The sequence below is a fragment of the Morone saxatilis genome, unplaced genomic scaffold, assembly GCF_004916995.1.
Source record: "Morone saxatilis isolate NCDOM2014 unplaced genomic scaffold, NCSU_SB_2.0 Contig2, whole genome shotgun sequence".
In the NCBI taxonomy this organism is placed as follows: domain Eukaryota; kingdom Metazoa; phylum Chordata; class Actinopteri; family Moronidae; genus Morone; species Morone saxatilis.
Genome location: NW_023339762.1, coordinates 9,420,064 through 9,438,283, shown reverse-complemented (window position 1 = coordinate 9,438,283; position 18,220 = coordinate 9,420,064).

Here is an 18,220-nt window from a genome sequence, read left to right as displayed (position 1 = left end):
TCTTTTTTTTTTTAAGTTGGTTTGTAAAGTTGGATCTATATCCAGTGTGGCTACACACACCCATTGCCAAGTCAACCCAAGTCAATTATATGTAGCCCCAATTCACAAATTTGTCCCAGAGAGCTTTACAGTCTGTGCAACATATAACACCCTCTATTCTTAGATGAGATAACTCCTGCTGCTTCAGATGGTCAGCCCACCCCTGCTGGCATAGCAGAACTTGATATTTTTTATAAAATGTTTAATGAATCTAGAGTGATGCAGCAGTCTGTCTCATAGAGACTTTGTAGCTATAAAGTTATTTTTGTTTTGAAACCAGCTGACATAACTATTGTTACCTGGTTGCAGGTTAAATAGTAATAAAACATTATGTAATGCTGAAAAAATCTGTACACGTGTGTTATAAAACCCACATATGGCTTCTACTGTGTATTGCGTTTGTACAGACCCAATGTGTTTTTGTATTTGTCGTATTGAAAAACAAACTCCAGCACTATGATTCTTTTCTTTCATCTGATTCTAAGTGTCTAACCTACCTCTCTTGCTGTGCATATATAATTACTTTTACTTGATGATCTATAAGCAAAATAATAATAATATAACAATAAAGTTAATTTAGTGTAGGACATTCCACACAGAGAGGTCACACAGTGCTTGAATGCAAGACATTTTTTTTTTTAAATAAATCCATAAAATGTCCTTGAAGTGTGCATTAGTATTAGTATTATCTAAAAAAATAAAAAATAAAAAATAAAATTGGATCAGCAGATACTCCATATTAAATGACTCGGATCGGATCAGGGGCTACAAAAATGGGTTTCATAGGAGGAGCGTTCCACAGTGTCGGAGCCATGACTTCAAAGGTTATCACCTATTATCACCTTTTTTTTAGTTGAGCATGAGGGACAACCAGTAAGCCCTGGTCAGAAGACCTAAGTGACCTACTGGTGATTAAGGATGGAGCAGGTTAGAGCTGTGCACTGGTGCCTGACCCTGGCTCTATATAAAAAACAATAACATCTTCCACATTATATGTCCATGAATGAAATTACATAGAGTTGTTGGTTTGGTGTTATTTGATGTTATAACTTTACCATAACTATGTAATGGAAGCTGATATTAATGTGACCAGGGAAGTTGAAGGACCCTGTCAGCAAGTCAGACAACGCCACCCTGGGACTTTCACCCAGAGAATACCCACTTTCACAGGTTCTTACAGTACAAAGAAAAAGGAGCAGAGATGTGAATTTCTAGTTTCAACCACTAAGTTTATTTACACAGATTTAATTTATGATTCACTAATTAGATACCACTACAGGAAGATGATTACCAGTGCAAGAGGGAGGGGGGCTGTCAGGGAGGCCTACAGGAGTGAGGGAGTAAGAGGGAAAGGGGGGTCACCACCACCAGGTACAGGGAAGAGGAGGTCACACACACTGCAAAACAATAAAGCACATAGTTAGAATATAATAGAAAAGTATATATATATATATATATATATATATATATATAGTATATGGTGACATGTATACTATATATTAATCCAATAACATATGTTTCAGTAGTTAAAAAAAAAAAAAACACTGAAGAGATTAAACAAAACATACAATTTAGAGATTAACATACCTGCAGTTACATGAACAATTTATCCAACTAGGATCTGGCACGTACACACCACACTCTTCTAGTGGAGGGAGCAGCAACTACCTTCAATTAGCTCCCATATTCCTGCAATTACACCTGCACAGATGTGAGGGAAGAACTTAATGCATGCGCCCACTATATGACACACAAGCCAAGAACAATTCATACCTTAGTTGGACATTGGCATCCCTCAAACAAATGTGGAGTCCGGATAGGGTGAGGCCAAACCTACTGCTGACTGGTAGACAGCTACATTTAAGGACTGAAAAGTAATTAGCCTCACCTGCTGACAATCACTGATTGCAGGGTGTGGCTAAACTAGAGTAGGGAGGGAACGCTACCCATCACATTAAGATGATTTAAACTTTATAACAAGTGATTGTTACTGGCATAGATAGTGCCAGTTGGTTATTAATGAGGTTTATGACAACTTGACATTAGCCATGGGGATATAGTAAGCTGTCATAAACATATCATGGCAGGTTTTAAATAGAGCAATAAACTGTTATTACTCTCAAATGCTTTTACGACAGTGTCATGCATAAATAATTACTGTCAACTCAAGTAAAGTGGTTTAATCTTGAAGCTTTATGAAGTCGCAATAAGGTGCAATGATAGTCATAAACAATCATAAAGTTTAATTCATACTTATGACATGGTTAGGACAGTGTTAGACCAGACTCTATTCCACCCATTTTATGTTCTAAATCCCCCAAATTTATCTGCTGGAAGATACAGAGAAACCCTGTCTCAGATGCTTCTCCACTTTACACTATAATTAGGCACCTATGCAGCGAGATACACATCAACAACCACATCAGCAGTCCCCTGAGATAAGGGAGGGGGAGATTTGCTCGGTTGGTGTAGCTTTGTCTCTGGTGCAGAGACATCAATAAGGATATGTTAAGACGGATACGGGCACTGGTGCGGGTTCTGGCACGTACATCTGTTGTGACCTTTGGCAAAAAAAAAACAGGATGTGTTGTTAAAATCAGCAAATGTGACAAGCTGTGTCACATCCAGTGGGGTTAAAAGGTAGCTGACAAACTGCAACAGATGGACATCTGCTTGGTCTGACATCCTGCAAGTCACGATCTAAGAGTAGCAGCAAAAAACTGAGAGAACAGGATGTTAACAACACAGATCTCATCTGTCTGGCAGCAGTCTAGAACAGTTTCACTGCAGCAGCACTGGAGTCTGTTCAATATGCAAAGAAACATTGACATTCATTCAATGTTACATTCAGTTGGGGTAATGAGGCTGTAGTGGTAAGAGAGGGAATCGGTCTGGTATATTTCCTGTGTACTATATTTTTTATTGCTGCCATCATGTATACAGAACTCCCTGTGTGAAAATAAGTTCAGTAATTGAGACTGTCAAAGGAACAGCACTGAGGACATCTACCTTCACATTTCTTGGCTTCTAATCAAGTGTGCAACACATTGGCAGACACATTTTCAGGAAATGCCAGTGAATGCTTATAAGACTAGAAGAACCTAGTGGGGGATTCTTGTTCCCAATATAGACCCCACAGAAGGCTACTGTATTCTGCATCTAATCTGCATTAATACTGCAGCAGGCACTGCAGCCTGTGCATTGTAATGTCAACCTAAGTCAGCATGTTAAATAGACAAACCCAATCAGTCAAATGATAGATATAAATGGCAAAAATGAGGGTTATAGTATAATAGTATATATAATAGTAGAGAAAGGATTAATGCATCGTAAACACTGTCCAAGCCACTGAGCATAATCTGTAAGTCACCATGTGTAACATGTGTATTCACAATGTGCTTCCCCCTCTGTTCACACCAGAGCCATCAATTTGTTTTCATATCTTGGCTGTCAGAATATCAAGGTGCGTTTAGCATTTTGGTGGAAAATTCTATTTGCAAACAATTATGTTATGTATTATGTAGTTCAAAACATAATCGCTACCACTTTACGCTCTGCACTCCCTCTGAGGTTGTACTTGTAATTGGATAAATGCCAATTGGTAGGTGCTTTTATCTAAAGTGCCTGAAAATATCTATCACAAGGGCTTTTATTTTCTGTGTATGTGGCCCCAGTGGATTTTAACCATTAACCTTGCATATTTGTCACATGCTCAACAAATCAAAATATGTAGCATGTTGTGTCTGCAAAACAGTCTGGCTTCCAGCTGATGCTTTAATTTTTGTGTTGGAGATTATACTAGGTCAAACCTAAGTTTTTTTGTTTATGACTCCGGGAACAACATGGCAGATTCAGGCAGGGACAGGAGCAGGGGAAGGAGCGCGCATGTAGGGAGTTAGTTTTTAAGTAACAGTATGCATCATCCATTGTATTAATACGTCTGTAGGTATTTGTTTTTATGAAGTTGGAAGTTAGTTATTCCGTTTTTTGAACAAGACTTTTCTGATTAATATTATGAACATGTATATAAATTACCTAAATGTTCAGTCTACTTGCTGGTTGTTCTGACACATTTAGCGTCATTATCGCTTTTGCTGCGTTTAACAGGAACCAATTAAAATATAAATATATAAATAATTACATTTATATCATAGCAACTAGTCGACCAATGGCTTGAACTAACATCTACTTTAATGGGGACAACTCGGTAAACTTGAAATTTACATACGTTTTATTATGTCCTGTAATCCACGTAATGTAAGCATCTGTTTGGGGTCCCAAGAAATATGCCATTTTATACACATTAGTTGGTTATCTTGGTCACTATCACATACAATTTTATAGTCTTCAAAAATATCCCTATCCTTTAGGGCCCTAACCTAAAATAACCATACTTATAGTAGTGCCGAGAGCCCCTGATAGTTCACACGACATGGGTGAGGCATAATTCCTACCAGAACTCTGTTATTTCCCACACAGTGGGGGAGGGGAAATATGGTTCAAGGACATTGATCATACAATATAGGGGAGGGTCAAACATATAAAAGCTTGCACAGCAGCCTTCTTTACCATTCCTCTTGGTGCTCTGTGTGCTCTCTCTTTATGCATTCTCTCAGTTTAAAATGACCTCTAAGCAAAGGTATTCTGCCAGTGAGGTTTGTCACAGCTGTCTGACAGTGAAAGTGACATGGAGGGGAAGGTGTGATACCGATACCATGACTTCAATACTGGTTCCTTAACAATGCTGTTTTGTATACCAATTTTCTAAAATTTGTTTTAACAAAAAGAAAATGCATTATACATTGCAGTACAATTACTCAGGAAGAAGCTTTTTTTTAAGAAGGGAGCAGCTAAAGAAACAGTTTTTTGGTTTGCTCACTTTACTCAACCTGGATAACTGGACTAAAATGATTAAATAAAACTGAATATCTGTGCAGTCTTGGACTGTATAAAAGGCAGTAATATGTGTAATACATAAGAAGAAAAAGGACTGTGTGGGGGACGTTTGTGGTACAAGGAAAATAGTGGCAGAGTGAGACCTCAATCCACCATCAACTTTGCAGTGTGTTTCTCTTCTTTAACCTTTAGCAGTTTTTAAACAACACAATACTGTCTGAAACGCTCTCTCCCAACACTTTGGTGAGGGAAGGATATGCCAGTGGACTATATGTTGAACAGACTCACCGACAAGGAGATACAGGTTAGCTGCGCTGTCTGTGCAAATAGGCAGCTCATGATGAAAATAATAAAAGCAAACCCTGTCTCTGTGCTGTCATGACCCAGCTTGTGAACCCTGACAAAAACAGGTTTAAACTCAAAGATGTACAAATATATTACTTAAACATGATTCAACTCAAATAACTATAAGAAATATACTGAAATGATGAGTCAGTAGTATAAGTGTGTCAGTAGGTGCATGAGTGGATAAGTGATGGGTGAGAGTGTTGTAAGGTGCAAGATCAAACTAGTAGCCAGGCTGAAGCTAACCAAACAGAAACATGGTGCCTGGGGAAATGAAGAGAGAGTGAATGACTGGGACAGATGATCTTAAATGCCCCTGGGAGACCGGCCAGGTGCTCCCAGGACACAGATTAATCCCACCCACAGACCTGTAAAACAAAGAGACAGACAACAGCAAGGGAGAACACAGCAGGCAGGAAGCCGTCACAGTGCAGAAACGAGGCATTTCTGCACGCCTCTACAGCGTGTACCAAAGCCAGCTGCGTGCTTACTGGTTCACTGATGCTGAGGAGATTTACTCCGTGGGTATCGAAATTTGGTACCAAATGACAAAACATTTTTCCAGTAGTAGCGACGCAATTCGGTCAGTGCCATAAAAGTATTAATTAGTAATTGAAGTAGAAATCACATACAGACTTAGTAACACTTCCTGACACAATACTCACGTTTCCTTTTTCTTGGTGTGTTTTGCTTTACTAACGTTTAACATGTCTGTTTCTTACTTTCATTCCCCACAACACTTAAGTAAGTGTTTATATTACATACTGTGCTACAGTACATGTATATGGCAACACGTTACTTCTTTAGGTTCTCACAGCAAAACGAGTGCTGGTTTAGAGTTTAGGCATATACTAACCTTACATTATTTAACAGAGACACAGTTAATGCTGTTGTTAATTTTACTGTGATTTCGGTTTAGATTCTAACATGTGGAGTGGTGAAGTTTTTGGTTTAGAAGCAGTTATTGCCACTGTAACCACTGCCATAATAAAATACAGATACTGGTATTTAAAATCTGGTTGGTTCCTTTTTCCCTCCAAGTTGTAAACTGGGCCCTTAACAAACATCTGAGGCTCAAAGGGTCATGGAGCTCAACATGTAAATAACCATGTCAACTCTCAAATTCAAGTGAGTGAAGGAAAAATACCCAAATTGCATTTGTGTGCTTTTTCTATGACAGAAGTGATATTCTCTTCCAGGCTCTGACAGAGCTGACTAGAAATGCTGTTTATTGGAAGTAATCCGAGGGATGGTGGAGGAACTGGGTTCATGCTGTGGACTGTGTGAGACTGATATGGACTGAGAGAGAACATCACAAGTCCCTGAGCTGGGGTTTCTCTGTCATCCAGCGATCCCTGCAGCTCGCCCTAGGGCCTGTTGGCAAAGAAAGTTCCGAGAGCTTTCCACCTGCAATGTCACGTTGATTACACAGCTGGAAGAAAGGAGGTTACTGATCACGTTTGCTCTCTTTTGCTGTCTGTCTTTCGCTTCCTGTCTCTCTTTCTGAGCCCATCGAAATCAGACCTTCACAACAGAAAACAAGCAAGTAAGGGTCAATCCTCTCGATTCCAATTGCCCACAAGGCTTGACACATCTGTCAGAACCTGCCAGGGATGGTTGAAATGAGGGGGGTTGCCATGACAACAGCTCTGCCACTTTGCCACCTGCGCGCGTCCCGCGGGGGAGGAGGAGGCAACGCCTTTCTCGCCGCCATCGGTGTCTTTTCTCACCTCGTTGTCCGGGAGAAATTGTCCCACTAGAGCACACTAATGCTTTGGTGGAGGTCATCTCAATAAATTATCCTGACACTAGGAGCAACAAACAGGACATCTTAAGCCATAAGGTGTGATTGTTTGCCCCGTTTATGGAATTTTTTCTGTTACTCTCTCACTGTTAATGACCTGTTCAGAAAGTTGTCCATTTGTAGTCGTCTTTTTACCTCCTGGAAAGATCAACAGTGCCAAATTGATGGGAACATAACAAGAAAAAGCAGCCTCTGTCGTTATGGCTCCTTGTTATCCCAGTTCAATACAACAAGAAAGAACAATCTTCTCAACAAGCTGCAAGCTGTGGTCTTTTCTCTTCAAGCTGACACACCAGTAACCTTCTGTATGAGAGCTGAAAAACAACGCCTGGTACTACCCTGCTTGGCTGATCTAAGGGCAGTCACTTGTGCTGTGTATGTCTTCCTCTAATTGGTCTAGCCCCCATACGCAGGCCCTCAGTGGCTTTAGTTCTCATACTGGGGGAACCAGAGGATGGGCAGCATATTGCATAGTTGGGGGGCTGTGTGACTGGAGGATTGGAGGGGTGGATTCAGGAACATCCAGAGGGCATAATTACCAGAAAATCTGTGCGCAACTGCTATCACGGTATTGATGGGTTTTGTGGACTGGTATTTGTTATCAGGTGGCAAGGGCTGGTGCACCCTCATTAACACTTCTCACCTCTGGAGCAGAAAGCAGTGGAAGTAAACAAGCAAGAAGAAGAAAAAGAGTTTGTTGTTTTCAGATGCTCGCAGGATGCACACGTGAACACACAAGCAATCACATATGCACGCAAATACACACAAATGGTCACCATTTTTCTATCCTTGCCCTTTTGCACTTTGTTTTCACTTTTTGTATTTCAGTTTTTATTTTACATTGAATAATTACACATTTTATTGACAAATGTCACTATGTTTTACTCTTGGTTTAAAGCGAAAAAGTCTTATTTTTAACTTCTCTTAAGTTTTGGTTGAGCTGTTTCTGCTCAGCTCAGCTGAAGGCCCTGGGCTTTTTGATGATGTCATTGAATGCTGTAATTGAGTGGTGGAGGTTCTTGCTTTCTTTGTTGCAGGAGGTGATTAATCACCATCACCTGTAAAACTCTTACTGTCATGCCTACTTTCACTGTCTTTTGTTTTCAATATACTTTCACCCATAAAAAAAAAAAAGATTGCGGTCTTGATAAATAAACTGATTTCTCAAAACTGTCACTCAGCTTGATGACAGGAAATCCTTCATATTTCCATTCGGTGTCAAAAATGTTGACATTTTGTCAAAATGATGTGTGAAGTGTTTTGTTGAAGAATAGAATATAATAAAACTAGAATAATTGAAAAAAAATATTTTTTTTTTGTTGCTGACATACATTGGAACTTAAATTTAAAAGAAAGTATATGTTCAGAACACATGTAAAGAGTCCTGTATATTATTTTCTCCAGTTTAGATGACAGCAGCTTTTTTTGTGCCAACGTCTCTCTTCCTGTGGTCAGTGATGTACTTAAGCTTTCTCTTGTGTGTCTTCCCCATGCTGCCTCAGCTTTTCAATTGGTTGTCTAAATACAGAGGAGCAAAAACAACAAAGGGAGCCCATATTGTGCCTTGTTATGGGTGATTCCATTTTACATTCATTCATACTTTCTTTGTTTTAAATCAATTTTAATTAAAAATGTCAAGGTACATTTACAGTTCCTTTTTTTTTTCTTTTTCACTAATCTATACAGTTTGATGTATTGTCAGAGAGCTTCAGCGCTTGCACTGCAAGCTTCCTTGTTTATTCTCCGCAGTCAACAGATATGGCCCACAGTCTATTATGCTTTCCTGGTACCTTTGTTTTACAAAGTATCCAATTTGTCCAAGCTTCGGTGGTAATGAACCTGACAAGCTTAAATTATTTGACAGGGTCTGAAATATCAGGGCTGAAGATGTGAGGATGATTTAAAGAAGTATGTCGTTCAAGCAATTCGTTTTTTACTGTACTCCAGGGGGATTGCACACATGGCAGCATCAGGCTCTGTGGTTGCAATTAACATCTTGTGACTTGATTTCCCCCATACATTTTTAATAAACCATTACAAACATGTGTATTGTTGTTCCCTGAATAAAGCTTAGCGCAGTGACATACAGTTGTTGTTGTTAAACATCTCTGTATACCAAATTAGTTTACAAAAGTTTTGCAGTTTAAAAATCCTATTTTGTAACTGCAGATTAAACCTTTTATTTTTTAAGGAGTTCTAATTATTCTTTTATAAGCAGATTAGACACTGTACAACCTTACAATGAACAAGACACATCTTGGATTGTTCATTTGTGAGATAAAATTTGTATTCACTTCAGCCACATTTAACATTTCAAAGCGTGTTTTGCATGAGATTAAACACTTTTCATTTTCATGGCAAAATTTAGACACATCTTCAGGTAACATCCATCATAATGATATCAGTGTGAATCCTTCATTTAAAAGTAAACACAGCCGGTGAACATGTTACTGATAACATAGCGATGTAGAATAAATGTGTGAATAATGAGCTGCAGTCACAATATGACATGATCTGGTCAGTGTGCATACTGAGCAGTGAGCCTCACACTAATGAAAAATCTGTCTGCAGGTTTCATCATGGCACCACACGACTGATACAAATGGCAGGGTAGGGACATCCCCGACCCCAATGGATTCTATCTCACTGTTATCTGCCTCCTCTGTATTTCTGGGTGAAGGACATGGATAAAAGGTCGCTGACACTCATTGATCAGATGCCTTTGACTCAAAAAATGCAATTAGAGGTTGGCCATGACTTCGTGGGTGGTTATCAAAAAAATACGTTATGCACATTCAGATGTCTGAATCTGGATAGTCACTTTAATGATTATTTCCTAATTACTCAGGCCTGATTCCATGGACTTCATGACTGCACAGGATCGATTACGATGAGGTGTTTTTTCTCAATACATGTCTTTTTTTTTTTTTTTTAATAGCTCCCTAATGTGAACAGTGGGCACATTTGCTTAAAGTGAAAGATGAGACTTTGAGTGGTGTGGTATGTGATAAATTAGTTGCACTGACTTGAGAGTTCAATTTCTGACCAAAATATTCATATGCACCCTTTTTAATCCACCCCCTCTGTTCCTGATTTCATTTCAGTGATGGGGATTTTCAAATGTCATGTCATTTCATTTTTTATTCTTTTTTCTTCTGACTACTGTATCTGTAGTGCATTATTACATTCAGAAGTTGAAGAAGACTTGTCTTGTGCTGTGGCTGTTCTATTATGCCTTGTTGTCTGTTGTCATAAAACATAATGGCTCCTGAGCGTCTTGTAAATGTGCATAACTACTAAAATAAACACAGCACACACATAGGGCAAAGAGAGGGCATGATACAAGATACATTTGGCATGGATTATATCAAACGTTTCTTAAACTTACTTTATGATTAGAGATAGGAAAGCGTTGGAAGATGACTTTTAAGAATATCACACTATACTGTGCTTGAAAAGGTGCTGATAAAGATAACACCTCTCCTTAACCCATGAGAAATACAATAAAACAAGCTGACCAGTAGGTTTTTCTTTTGTTAAACAAGCGCAGATTTTAAAAAAACTGACTCACAACATTAACCACATGTTAGAAAGGCTTTCTGGCAGTCTTGTGCATCTGTATGAGACGGGGCATTACAAAGAGTGTCGGTATTTGACAACCTGAGAATGACGTGCTGATTATGCATAGATTGTCATTTTCAAAATACCAATTAGCTTCTGTTACCGTGATGTGCAAACTGAGAACCAGCAAGTTGTTTTTTTTGCACTGAACTACCCTGACGTTTGGGGTCACTACATGGAGGCACCTGGCCTTAGGTTGCCTGTGACACTCGCAGGCCTAGCAGGCTTCACCCCCTAGAAGCAGTACACCTGGCTCCTCTCCTTTGAACTACCTCCAATCTGACAGACCAGTGTTACTGTGGGGGTAGGCTTGGACCTTCATGACAGCTCTCTATTTTAGGCAAAAACTGGATTGCAAAAATTTTATTCATTATTTTCACAGCCTTCCCTCTTGTTTTTATCATTACAGTGTCAAAATATATATACGCTGATCATTGCTATGGAGTGTTGTTATGAAGACTGAAGCACGGCAGTAGCTACTAATTTGTTGATGTCATTATTATTTATTTTCCAGTCACATTTTGTTTAGCCCTATTCAAGAGAGAGTGTTTTGAGTGCTCAAGGTTGTCACATTCAGCAGTGGAAACCAGAGGGAGAAACAAACTGATAGAAAGAGCAAAGTTTAAGCTTTAAGATGACATGTTTATCTGAACTTCCCTGCCATTGAAAGTTCAGACCAGGTGAGTGTCGCAGTGCTATTCAAGGCCATTAACACAACGTAAGATATAAAAAAAATTGGGTTCACTAACAATTTCTGCAAAACATACTCTCTTGCACATCATCATCTGTGCTTACTGCGAGCCCTCATTCCACTTTCCTTAGATGGTGAATGTTTTGAAGTTAGAAACCAGGTCCCAATTTCGATGATTTTGTCATCAATTCAAGCTCAATTTAAAATTAACTGACAGCATTGTTTTTCCTTACCGTATGCAGTATTATGTTATTTCCCCCTCAAAATAATATCAAGAAGCCTATAGCTCTGCTTCTGGGGCACTCTACTTATTAAAGTTGCCACCAACAGTATGTCCAATCAATATGTTATATTGACAAGGGATCCAATTACTAATGAGAAAGTCAGTGATGAACGCACACAGAATTAGTTCTCCTCAGTTCCAAGAAGCATTTCAGCATCTTTCAGCTCATTGTTTTGGTTGTATGCCTATACATTTATTTTTCTACTACTCTTGTGTTTAGCTTTCATCAGTGGAGCCTGAGGCAGCAAATAAAGCAGATATTGCCCTCAGGAGTTGGTGGACACAAAAAACATCTAAGTATTGTATGTGTATTCAGCTGTACATAAAACACAACTCCAAATGGAGGTTAATGTTGATCCATACCTGTTGGAAAGAGTAAATAGGCAACTCATAACATGTCATATCAACATTATATATTATTATTATATCATGTCTGTTCTGTTTATAAGAGGTTGTGCTGCCTTCTAGTGGACAAAAATGTGATACAAATTTATACTGAGTAAATTATTAAATAAGACTATATTATATACATATTTAAAACAATAGTTTGACAAATACTATATCTAGGACTTTCAACCACATATCATGGTCTTCATCAGCAGAATTTTTCATATATTTAAATTAGTCACTCTAGAAAGTATTTAACTTTATTAAATAACTGAAAGAAATACAACCCTGGCTTTACATTAGGATAAAAGGATAATTACTCTCCAGCATCATGCAGTGTTTGGGGGTGGAGGGTGAGAGAAACATTGTTTACTCATGGTTCATTAGTTTTTTTTGTGAGGTGGTTGTCTCCCTTTAGGCACCCTCCATGCTAAGTAATGCTTTTCTTCTTTTTACTACCTGCAATTAGCCTTGTACATTAAAGTGCTTGCTGATGTCTGACTAATAGCAAGTATCTATCACACCCTGCAAAGCAGCAGGTCTGTTCTCAACTAAGAGCGTGCTGTGTCATGTGTTTCTAGGAAACACCCCATTTATTTATGCAAATCAAGCAAAATGTCTATGTTGTTTACTGTCTTCTGCTCTATCTTCTATCATACTATTATTGTTAAGTTGCATTTGTGTAGTATGCCAGGATGTTGCTACAGCTTCTGGATTATGTTTACCACAGAGTAGATAATCTGTCTCACTACTAGGCGAGTAAATTACATTAATGCAAAGTACAATGATTAAATACTGTATGTCAGCACATTCATATCAGGTTCCTGTTTCATAGTTTTTCTTCAGACAACAAAGATTTTGGTGTGAAAAATCAGGCCATTCAGCTTCGACTTCACTATTTCTCTGACACAAAAGCGAATTATTCAGGTGTTAACACAGGAATCAACTTGAGCTTCTGTGTCTTTTTTTGCAGGGACAGTCCTTCAAATGTTTTACCAATGCATTCCACATTTATGGCAAAATGATGCAATATATGTCACATAAGAGGATAACAACTCAGTGACTCTGGATCTGCTGCTGGAGCTGAATTAGACATGCATTATGTATTAAAATGTGTTTTTCACACCAACCTACCAAAGGACAGACAAAAGAAAGGAAAAAAAACTGAACCAAAACAATATTGTCAAGAACACAGAGATATACAGGATAAACTGAAGCTTCAGATGTAACTGGGATTCAATGAAGACAGTCTCAACCATATCACAGTGCTGTGTGTCACTGAAACCGCTCCCTTCATGGAGCTACAAAACCACTCCACACTTAAGCAATAACAAACCTTCTAAAATAGAAATGGTTAATACCAGTTATTTCCTGTTAAAATATTCTCTGTCATTTTATGCTGACCAAACTTAGGCTACTGTAAATTTACTATGATCTGATTAACAAGCTGATTTAGGCATCTACAAATATTTGATGTTATGATAAAAAGGTGTTTCAGTCCTGTAACATAAATCATTTACAGGTGCATTTGTGAGTTGAAGGATAAGGATTAACATATTTATATGATTTTACAAACTCTTTCTCAATGTGGTATTTTAAGTTACTTTGAAGGTTTTAGTATAGGCAAAAAGCATGTAATAAGATTACCCCATTAATTATTTACAAAGCCTCCTCCTGGCCTGAGTTTCAGAACATGAGTGTCATTTAATTTGTTCAACTGCTGCTTTAAATGAATAACTGACTTGAGTCAGTGGATCTTAAGCTGTTAAGATTTGAATGGTTCAGTGGCCATGTTTGTCATGAACAATATAATTTGACCTGTCAACCACCTGTTAAAATGTATTTCCCTCATGCATCTAAGTGGTACAAAGTAGAGAAGGGAGATGTGACCCCTTTTACAAATGAATGTATCGCTTTGAGGGATCTTCATTCTTAAACAGTTTTAAACTTGTATTCTTTTATTGTAAAATAAAGCTATTACAAATACTGATTGCTTATTCATGAATGTACTCTGGATTACATGAGAAGCCTTAGAGTGTTCTTCCTTTTTCCATAAGAAAAACTATCTGGGACACACAAGATACAGCAGAGAATCACAAACTTGCTAATGTGCAGTTTGATATAGACATATTCGTATATATGTACAAAATAAAATGTTGTGGCAAAAATCCTTGTGCATCACATTCTGAATATATTTTGCTGTGAGCAACTAATGAGATTTCACTGGAAGGTCTGATGTCCTGCCCTGAGACAAGGAACATCAGCAGTGGCACCAAACATTGCACTGGAGACACAATGTTGTAAATAAAAAGGTGAGAGGATTTATTTAGAAAAATCTCTCAAATTCCATGCCACAGATAATCAGACAAGTTCTGATTTCCACAATAAAGTGTTAATTATTTCCTGATTCTGGCTGAGCAGGACCCTGCAATCACTGTTGCTGAGCTGAGACTGACTTGGCCTATATAACAGCTAAGCCTCATTAGCCACAGACTCAAACCTGCAAGTGACTGGGGAGGCAGAGAACGTTTGGTTATATTGTAACCTTTGTTTCCAGAGTGAAGAGACTATATCTCCACACAGTTACAGTTGATGTGGACACTCTACAAGACACACCACCGGTAGTGGCCACCACTGATTAGCAGCCATGGCTATATAAGCACCAGAATGTGTGGCCTCTTCAGTTAACCTTGATTGGAATGCATTTTGGAGCGGCCTTGCCCTAGTATAGTCTCTTCACTAAGAGAACTAAGGTAACAATGTAACCAAATGTTCTCTGAACACATGCTAGCCACCTACATAGGGATGATCAGCAATTGGCTTCAGATGGTTTAGCAAACTGTTCCTCTAAACCAGGAAGCAGCAGTACAGAAAAAAAGCTCAACTGACTCGCCTCTTTATCATCAAAATGGGAGGCCCTCCAGCCTTGCTATACTGGCATTTTAATTTTCAATGCCTGGGTGGCCCAAGAAATGAGCTGGTGACAGAAGGGAGGAATTTGCTCTTGCTCCTCTTCTAGCTACTTTGCCTCCACACACACCTGACCTTTGAATCAAATTCCCCCTTCATTCAACGCATCCAACATCGGGCATAGCAGATCCAGCTCCTCCTGCCCTACTAGGGCGGCAGTGGGCAGTATTGTATAGTACATACTAGGGATGTCCCAAATCGTTTTTTTAGCACTGAGCCGATCTGTGTCATTTAATATTAGGTATCTCCCAAGTCCGGATACGACACACAGGAATTTTTAGATGGCAAGGTGTATTTTAGATAATACAGGTGCACATTGCACACTCCAAGTACATTAAAATGATTAAAACCAATCCAATATATATATATATATAAGGTATAAAATCACAAACCCTATCTGTAATCAGTAATGGCTTGTCACTGTTTAGAGGAAGTTTCTCTCTCCAGTGTTTGTTCTGCTAGGTGTTTATTCCCGTCGTCTCTACATCTTTTGCGTGGATTACATTAATTAATTACTCTTATTGACTTTTTGTTTGAGGGATTTTTGTTGCACTTTAAGTAGCATGGTGGGTGTGGTCTCTCCTCAGCTGATGCAAAAAGCAAAGGATAGGATCAGGTCAATAAAGCTCAATATAGCCTGTACCGATCTTTGAGATTGGATTGGAACATCCCCATATAGTATAGTACAGTAAATGGGGCTGTGCCTGCAGCTGCAGGGGAGGTACACTTGTCGCAATGATTTGTAATTTTATTGTTGTCGGCGCTGCTTGCAATGTTTTCTGTATTTGGTTGAGTTTCCTCACTTGTGTGTTGCTAAATGGGTGTTTCTTTGCAGTGCTTTGAGCTCCCAGGTTTGGGACCCATTAGCATATATATAACCATGCATTTATACATAGTGAGCTCAGGCCAAACATTTGAAAGAGGACGTTGTTTCTAGAACTAATTTATTAGAATTTTCTCTGTACTGCAAGTTAAACAAAACAACACAAGGTCAGAAATGTGTGCATACACTAGAAGTTTGATGCACAAATATTGGACTTTGCAAGACTTTTTCAGAACATCAAGCTCAAGCTCATCTTTGGTAGGTGATTAGTTTACTACATAGATAAACCCATGACCACGAGGCAAGTCTTTATCTACATGTACACTCATTAAGAACCTCAGTTCCCTCAATGATGGACACACCGGCAGGGGTGGGGTGTTTTGTGTGCTGTACTTCCACAAAAAGTCCTCATTCTTTACAGACATCCCGTCAAAACATGTGAAAACATGAGGCTTAGCTGTTATATAGGCCAAGTCAGTCTCAGCTCAGCAACAGTGATTGCAGGGTCCTGCTCAGCCAGAATCAGACAATAATTAACACTTTATTGTGAAAATCAACTCGACAGATTATGCGTGGCATGGAATTTGAGAGATTTTTCTACATAAAACCTCTCACCTATTTATTTAGTATGTCTCCAGTGAAATGTTTGATGCCACTGCTGGTGTCCCTCAGGGCAGGACATGAGAGGTTCCAGTGAAATCTCATTAGTTGCTCACAGCAAAAGATTGTGGCCTCAACAATTCATTTTTTTACATATAAGATATCTATATCAGACTGCACATAATCATGTTTGTAATTCTCAGCTGTACATTGTGTGTCCCAGATAGTTTTTCTTGTGGAAAAAGGAAAGGAAAGGAACACTCTAAGGCTTTAGACATAATCCAGAAACACAGAATTCTCCTGCTGACAAGACAACAGATTCCCACCAGTGCCACAGTGGGTATAGCATGTAATTGGACATATCCCAACTCCCCAATAGAACTTTCCTGATGGCCTCCTTGAACAATTGGAGAAGCAGTCTCCAATATCAAAACAACCTTTTGTGATTCTTGACCTCCGTGCTCCACAAAGGTAGCTGAAACTGCTGCCCTGTGGCTCCACCTGCTCTGGATGTCCGAAGAAAACATGTGGAAAGCTACTGTAAAAAAAATATTGCTTAAAATAGGTGGAATCTTGTACAATCTTGCACAAATTATGTATGCTTACACTTAACCGCCTTACTTTGTGTACTAATTATTAGGGATGTCCCAATCAAGTTTTTTTAGCCCCCTGTCCGAGTCATTTAATACTGAGTATCTGCAGATACCAGATCCTATATTTGTAATTTTTTTAGACAGTGCACACTTTAAGTATCTTACATTAAATTTATCAACCCAATATATATGCTTGTCAATTAAATAGCTTTGCATTGCATTAAGAAACAAAATGCATCAAAGCTGTTGTTTCTAGTTTTATTTTTTTTTTTACACAAAAAAGTATAAAATAACAAACTCTGTAATCTTTTTGCCTTGTACCTGTCTGGAAGGAGCTTCTCTCTCCAGTGATCTCTAGCCTACGAGCACAAGCAGCCCCTGCTCTCTCACTCTCTCACACTGAGTGCTCAGAGGGAAAGAAAGAAACAGTGAGGTTTTGACAATGGCTGCACTGTGCATGAAAGCTTTGTGAGTAAAAACAGCTCTGTGATAGCTGATGTAAAACAAAATATCAGATGTATCTCAATAAAGTCTTGTCTTTATCGGCACCGATACCGATCATTGAGATTTGATCGGGACATCCCTATTAATTACATATGACCGACAGAGATATATAACAGCCTGACGCATTCATATAAAATTGGCTATTTTTCTGTTTTTTAACTACTGACCTAACAATATAGCATGTTACTATACTAAAACATGAACATTAAAGCTGTATGTGATTGTCAAACATCTCCTCCCAAAACCATGGCCATTATAAAAGCCTCCAAACTAATGCACTTTCTTCAAGATTTTGGAGCCTGACTGGAGGGAATTCCTTGCCTGGATCCAGATCTCTGAATCCACCACTCCACCGAGTTGACTGATTCTCTGGAAATGGAGTGTAATGAGTTGACAATTCTGTCTGATATCAGGCAAGGGATTTGCTGCCATTCAGCAAGAAGGGCAGGTGTAAGGTTGGACACTGATGTTGGGGGATAAGGTAAACAGATATTGTTATTTTAAAATTACAAAGCATTTCTCCAAATTGCTGTCACAAAATCTGAATCATTCTATTGTGTAAATTTTTTTTTTTTCATGTTAGAGCATTACGACGGAGTATTAGGGCCATACTAAGAAAAAACATTTTTAAATTTTTTTGGGAAATTCCGAGAATAAAGTCATA